Source organism: Oratosquilla oratoria, chromosome 8 (genome assembly GCF_046742065.1).
Source record: "Oratosquilla oratoria isolate Oo_2021 chromosome 8, ASM4674206v1, whole genome shotgun sequence".
Lineage (NCBI taxonomy): Eukaryota > Metazoa > Arthropoda > Malacostraca > Stomatopoda > Squillidae > Oratosquilla > Oratosquilla oratoria.
In genome coordinates this window covers 59,085,458-59,092,091 of record NC_134784.1, presented here as the reverse complement: position 1 = coordinate 59,092,091, position 6,634 = coordinate 59,085,458, and positions in this window count along the sequence as shown.

Below are 6,634 nucleotides of genomic sequence, written 5' to 3'. Positions count from 1 at the left end.
TGAAATGCTAATTTTAGCCGGACTTAACAGGTATTACTGTATGAGGTTAGTGGACAACAAGGTTGGCGATTTTTTTTTTTTTTTTTTTTTTTTTTTTATCTTTTTAGAAAATATGAAAAAATAGATCTTTTTTTTCTAAATCAGATTTATTTGATTTAGATAGATTTTTTTTTTTTATAGATTTTAGATATTGTGGGATTGCTATCTGATATGTGATCTGATTGCTAAAGGATATTTTTAGCATATCAATATAAGGAGCAGTGTTATATAGACTTGTCACAAGTATACAAGGAACGATATAAGCCTACATGTATTATATATCACATGTATTATATATCACTGTGCAGTTTCAACAAGATTCTTGTTGAAACTTGTTCTGGGTAAGCAGCTTCTCACTGAGTCGGTTGCTGCTTTGGAGTCAACCAGGAAGGATGTCTTCTGGACCTGGCAGAGTGGTTCCTTCAGGCAGAAAAAATTATCCTGTCTGGAATTATTTTGAAAAACTACCAACAACTTCTGGCAAAGGGTACCGAGCTAAATGCAAAGACTGCGGCCAGGAACTACAGGGCATTGTGCCAAGATTAAAATCTCACAGAGATAAATGCCAAGGTCAGCCACAGCATACAGAAGAAGAAATTGATGACCCAGGTAAATAATTTTACTTACATTGTGTGCATTTCTCCCTTTTCATACGCAACTATATAAATTTAGTGAACAATGGAGAGCACGTGCAATAAAAATGTGAAGGCCTTCAACTTCATTACTTCTAAATTTGGGTAATGATTATAGCACTATGATATACTGTATCCACTCAAACTTTGGGGCCTGGATTATTGTTATTCATTTCATTCAACATTGTGTAATATATTTCATAGGTTCCATTGGAATTCAGCCCACATGGGATTCAGCCCAAAGGGATTTAGCCTAACCCAACTAACCCATTATTTTTAGTGGATTTAAAAGTGGACTGAATCCTGTGTGGGCTGAATTCCAAGCCCACCTATTTCATATCCTGTTAATTGTTTCCAAATAATTTAGTGGCTTGTGTGAATATGATCATTATCTTAAAAACAAAAAACAAAAAAATAACTACTGTACTCAAAAGTAGCCTAAATCACACTCTATTCATTCATTTATTTATTCATTTATAAATCATGCAATATGCTAGAATTTTCTGTTTCCATTTCAGGATCTGTATCAACAGCTTCAATCCCTTCATCATCGGCTCCACTTGAATTATCTGCAAACCTGACTCCACCATTAAAAAGGTTACTATCAGACTCCTCCACAGGCGCCACTTTTGCTAAATCATTTCCATCTAAAAGAAAGTCATCAGCATCTCTGGACAGATTTATCATAAAAACTTCAGCCTCTCAAAAGGAAAATCTCGACAAAGAAGTTGCAAGAATTATATTTGCTACAAATTCACCATTTCGTCTTGTTCAGCATCCTCAGTTTCTCAAGATGGTTCATAACCTGAGGCCAGGTTATATTCCTCCATCCAGAAAAGATATTGCTGATAAGTACTTGGATCTTGTGTATGAAAAAGAATATAAAAAGTGTGCAGATGACCTGAATAATGAAAATGTATGTCTTTCAATTGCTGGGTGGTCTAACATCCATAATGAGCCCATAATATGTGTCACTCTAACAATATCCACTGGTCAGATTTATTTAGTTGACACAATAGACACACCAAGGAAACCTCACACTGCTGAATATCTTCTACAACTTTTGCGAAATTCGATCAAGAAGGCTGAACAATATTTTGGTTGTCACATTGGAAGTGTTGTGATAGACAATGCAGCAAATGTCACCAAGATGAGAAAACTTTTGGAGGAATCGAGTGAACCTGAGCATACCGTCCTCACATACGGCTTATACCGTTCCTTGTATACTTGTGGTAAGTCTATATAACACTGCTCCTTATATTGATATGCTAAAAATGTCCTCTAGCAATCAGATCGCATATCAGATAGCAATCCCACAATATTGAAAAAAAAAATCTATTTAAATCAAATAAATCTGATTTAAATAAAAATGTATATATTTTTTATATTTCTTAAAAAGATAAAAAAACAAAAATCGCCAACCCTGGTGTCCACTAATCTCATACAATAATACCTGTTAAGTCCGGCTAAAATTAGCATTTCAAAGCATAACAGTGCCTTAAAAATAGTTTCTAATTTCACTATAAAAGTTTATATCAACTTATACTGCATTGAATAAGTCAATAGTTGATATATTTGTCCTATGTACTATGTTAGGTTTCTATTTTTGATATATTTGTCCAATATAAAATGTTAGGTTACAAAGAAAGCAATGGCCTTCGCTAGCGGATCCGGGGATCTGGGTGCGTACGTCCTGTGTAATAGTAGTCATTGATATATATATATATATATATATATATTTATATATATATATTATATATATATATATATGTACTGTATATATATATATATTTTATATATATACATATATATATATATATGTATGTATATACTGTATATTATATATATATATATATATATATATATATTAGCTTGGATCCCTCTTCAGTTCTGCTCTATGGGGCCGGAGACAAACAATATACGTACAACTGTGTAGTCTAATTCTGAGGATGTGGACATCTATTGCTTATTCAGGCTGACCTTCCACTCTCCCAGATCTCCCGGAAGGTCGACCAGAATAAGAGAGAAGAGGCACACACGTTCTCCCAGAACACGTCCCTTTCGTTGTGAATATATATATTGTCTCCCGTCTCCAGGGCAGTGGACAAGATGTAGGGATGACCCGTCATCCAGGAGATGCCAAGGGGATCCGGCGAATTCATCAACAACAATTCACCGACAACAATTCATCGACACGCTCAATTCATCGATATACACAATTCATCGAAAAAATAGAAATATTTTAATTTGAAATATATAACTAGGTCGTGTCTTTATTCTTGATTTAGTATATTTTTACCTTCGATGATGAGATAATTACTTTCATAGACTTTATTTAGGATACTACAAAAACGAGGTAATTTTTTTCTCGTATTATTCATCAAGAATAGTTATAATTCTTTGATGACAGAACTATTAAAAATTAAAAATTAGTTTAAACTAAACTTAAAACTATAAATTGGTTTACTTAAAATTAGAAAGCTAGGTTATGGACTATTGCCCGCAAATAATCATCGACGTTGCTACATGAAGGATATCTTTCTACAATGTTTTTTATCCCTTCGGAAGAGTCTCGATATTTCTTTTTTTGTGGTTGAAATTAATTACCAGCTAAGTATTGATTGACTTTGACTTCATTATAATTTAGTTCTTTCTTCAGGCAGTCGAAAAACTTCCAAATATTAGGGTGGTGTCCAGCAACCTGTCTCAAATATCCTATGCCATACTTCAAGCGAATTATTTGTTTTTGGTAAAGAATGTAAAACGGTTTTCGTAAATATTACCAATTATAATGAAAACATAGAAAATGAGAACCACTGATGTAGGGCTGATATATTGTCGTCAGGTTATCCGGGACTGACTGAACCGTCCGCGACTGTTTGAACTGTCCATGGGAAGTTCTGCTCACGTTTACATCCTCTGGGTCTCCATTCCTTGAATGCGTATGAAGATGAGGTTCTGGTGCATTTTACGTCTCCTCTCATTTTGTTGATGTTGGTGACATAGAAAATGGAAACAAGTTATATTTTTTGATAGTTCTGTCTTTAAAGAGTTTTAAATATTCTTGATAGATACTACGGAAAGAAATTCTACCTTGTTATTATAGTATCCTAAATAAAGGCTATACAAGTAATTATTTCATTATCAGAGGTAAAAGTATGCTAAATCAAAGATGAAGACACGACCTAGTTATATATTTCAAATTAGAATATTTTCATTTTTATTTTTCGATGAATTGTGTATATCGATGAATTGAACGTGTCGATGATTTGTTGTCGGTGACTTCACCTACACCCGATGCCAAGATATGAGGGGGGGGGGGGGAAGAGGGTGGAGGGGAGTGGAGTGTGATAAGAACATAAGAATGAAGGAGACTGCAAGAGACCATAAAGCCCACACTAGGCAGCTCCATATCCATCACCATCTGTCATCCCCGTCCATAAAGTTGTCTAATCTTTTCTTAAAACAATTGATAGTTTCAACGCTTACTACGTTCATTCCATTCGTCGACCACCCTATTAGTAAACCAATTCTTGCCTATTTCCTTTTTAAATCCTACGAAGTTTGTTATCTAAATCAGTATTTTCTGGTACTATAGCTAATACGTCGTCCACGTAGCGAAACCAGGATGCTCCTCTTCCCATGATATGTATGTATTTGTCTACTTCAAGTGACTCCGTAGGTTCAATAGTGTAAATAAATACATAGAATTCACAGTGGAAAAGGAGATAGACAAGAAACTGCCATTTTTAGACACAATAATTCAACGTATTGACCGAAGTGCAAAATTTTCAGTATATAGGAAACCAACAAATAAAGAAGATTTTATTCATAACTTATCACGACACGACACAAGAACGAAATCTGGGAGGGGGAAAGGAAGGAGCCCAACAACAGCAACACCCACCTCTTTCCTTTCCCCCAGCGAGAAGACCTATCTTACCTGACTCCCCCCTCCCCCTCCAAGACGAAGTGCCCGACTACGTAGCGGGTCACGACCCATCCAGCGTTCCCAAGCGGCCTATATTTAAACCCATGTTGTCTGTACATTATTGTCAATTGTGAATCATGTAGCTTTGAAAATTGTGACTTATTTCTCTTAACTATTCTGAAGATGACTCCCTGAAGTCGAAACGTCAAATTAAATATGGAAGACTTTGGAAGGCTTGTATTTGCCCACCCTCCTGAAATGAGACCCACTGTGAGAAAAATTGAAAATCTCAGTAAGAAGATTAATCAGTGCCAAAATGCTGTCGTGTCTAACTCTGTAAATATGTATATATATATATATATATATATATATATATATATGTGTGTGTGTGTGTGTGTGTGTGTGTGTGTGTGTGTGTGTGTGTGTGTGTATAGGAAAACTGTAAACTCCAGATTCAATTGAAGGGTTTATTTGCCCGACGTTTCGATTCTGGTCCAGGAATCGTCTTCAGGGGGTATAATGGTTACAAGAATGTGAACTCGTTATGAATCGCCGAAATGGTAAACCTGGGAAAGGTTCACCCGATTCAGTCAATTGTACAATACATTACAATACAAATTAAATACCAATTAGAATGAAATACAATTCAAATAAAAGTTACATATTTGTGAACATAAAAAAGCGAAGCAAAAGTAACCATATGTGACACACAGTAAAAAAAAAGTAAAAAGCAATAGGACAGAGATGTAAATAGAAGTGGACCAAATGTCCGCACTGAAGAATCAGGAACAAACGACTAAATTAAAAACAAAAATACACTACAAAAATACAAATAAAATAAAACACATGGCTGTGAACAAAAAACAAGAGTAGCAAAAAGCCTCTAACGTAACACTTCAGAACATAGAACAAGGAACAAATGTCCGCAAAGAAATGTCAAGGGTAAACGGCTAAATTACAGCCAAACAAATAAAACCAAACAAAATAAAAAGAGTAAATGGCAGTGAACATAAAGCAAGTGTGACAAAAAACATCAAAGCGAAACCCAAAACTAAAAACAGAACATAATCCCAAAGACGTAAAAGAAAGAAGGTGGACCAAATGTCCGACGAAGTAGGAAGTGGGGGACAGGAGGAACAAGGACTCAATAACAAATGACTACATTACAAGCAGACAAATAAAAAGCAAAGAAGATAACCGTAGAGAAAAAAGGAAGCAAACTACAACTGTAAAGGAGGACAAAAGTCACGGGAAGGGGGAGTTGAAGAAGTGCATTGGGAGACCGCTTTCGAGAAAGGAAGTCGGCCAAAAGCCAACTGGTGAACAAACGACAGGTCGAAAAGAAGCAGACGGAGAATAGAAAACAGAACAGAGGAATTAGCCTGTGTTACTCCTCGTGCCTAGATAAATAGGGTTGAGGTCAATGCACCTGTTTATGCAGTTGCTCTTAGTTTCCCATGCTTCCAAGAATATTCTTTTATTTTTTTTATTTTCTTTGTGTAGAGTTGTCACTCCATCCCAATCAATCATGTGTTGGTGTTCTGTAGTGTGTTTGTACAGGGCCGATTTCGGTGCGCAGACATTTGCCCACAAGACAATTGCCCACAAGACAGTTGCCCACATGACAAATGCCCACAAGACAATTGCCCACACCCTTAACCAGAAAAGAGGCATTTGCCCACAACTATTTTTATAAAGTAATTTTAACAAGGGCCAGCTCACTTTAAATTTTTTATTGATATTATAACATACAATAATACAAAATATGTACAATTATATACAACAGACAATATTTACAATATCTACAAGTGCACCAGGAAGGACATTATTTACAAGATAACTAGAGAATTTATCCCAGACGAATGCAGTGACCAACTGCTTGAAGGAAGTCTGTGAGGGTCCGGCGCTCTGCCACAAAGTCTTGGCAGAGTGACTGAAGGTGTTTCTGGTGCTGCTGGTGGTCTCTACGTTGGCGCTTCTTGATGGGACGCCCCCTGGCGTACTGCAGGAGGTTGGTGCTGACAAGCGCGTA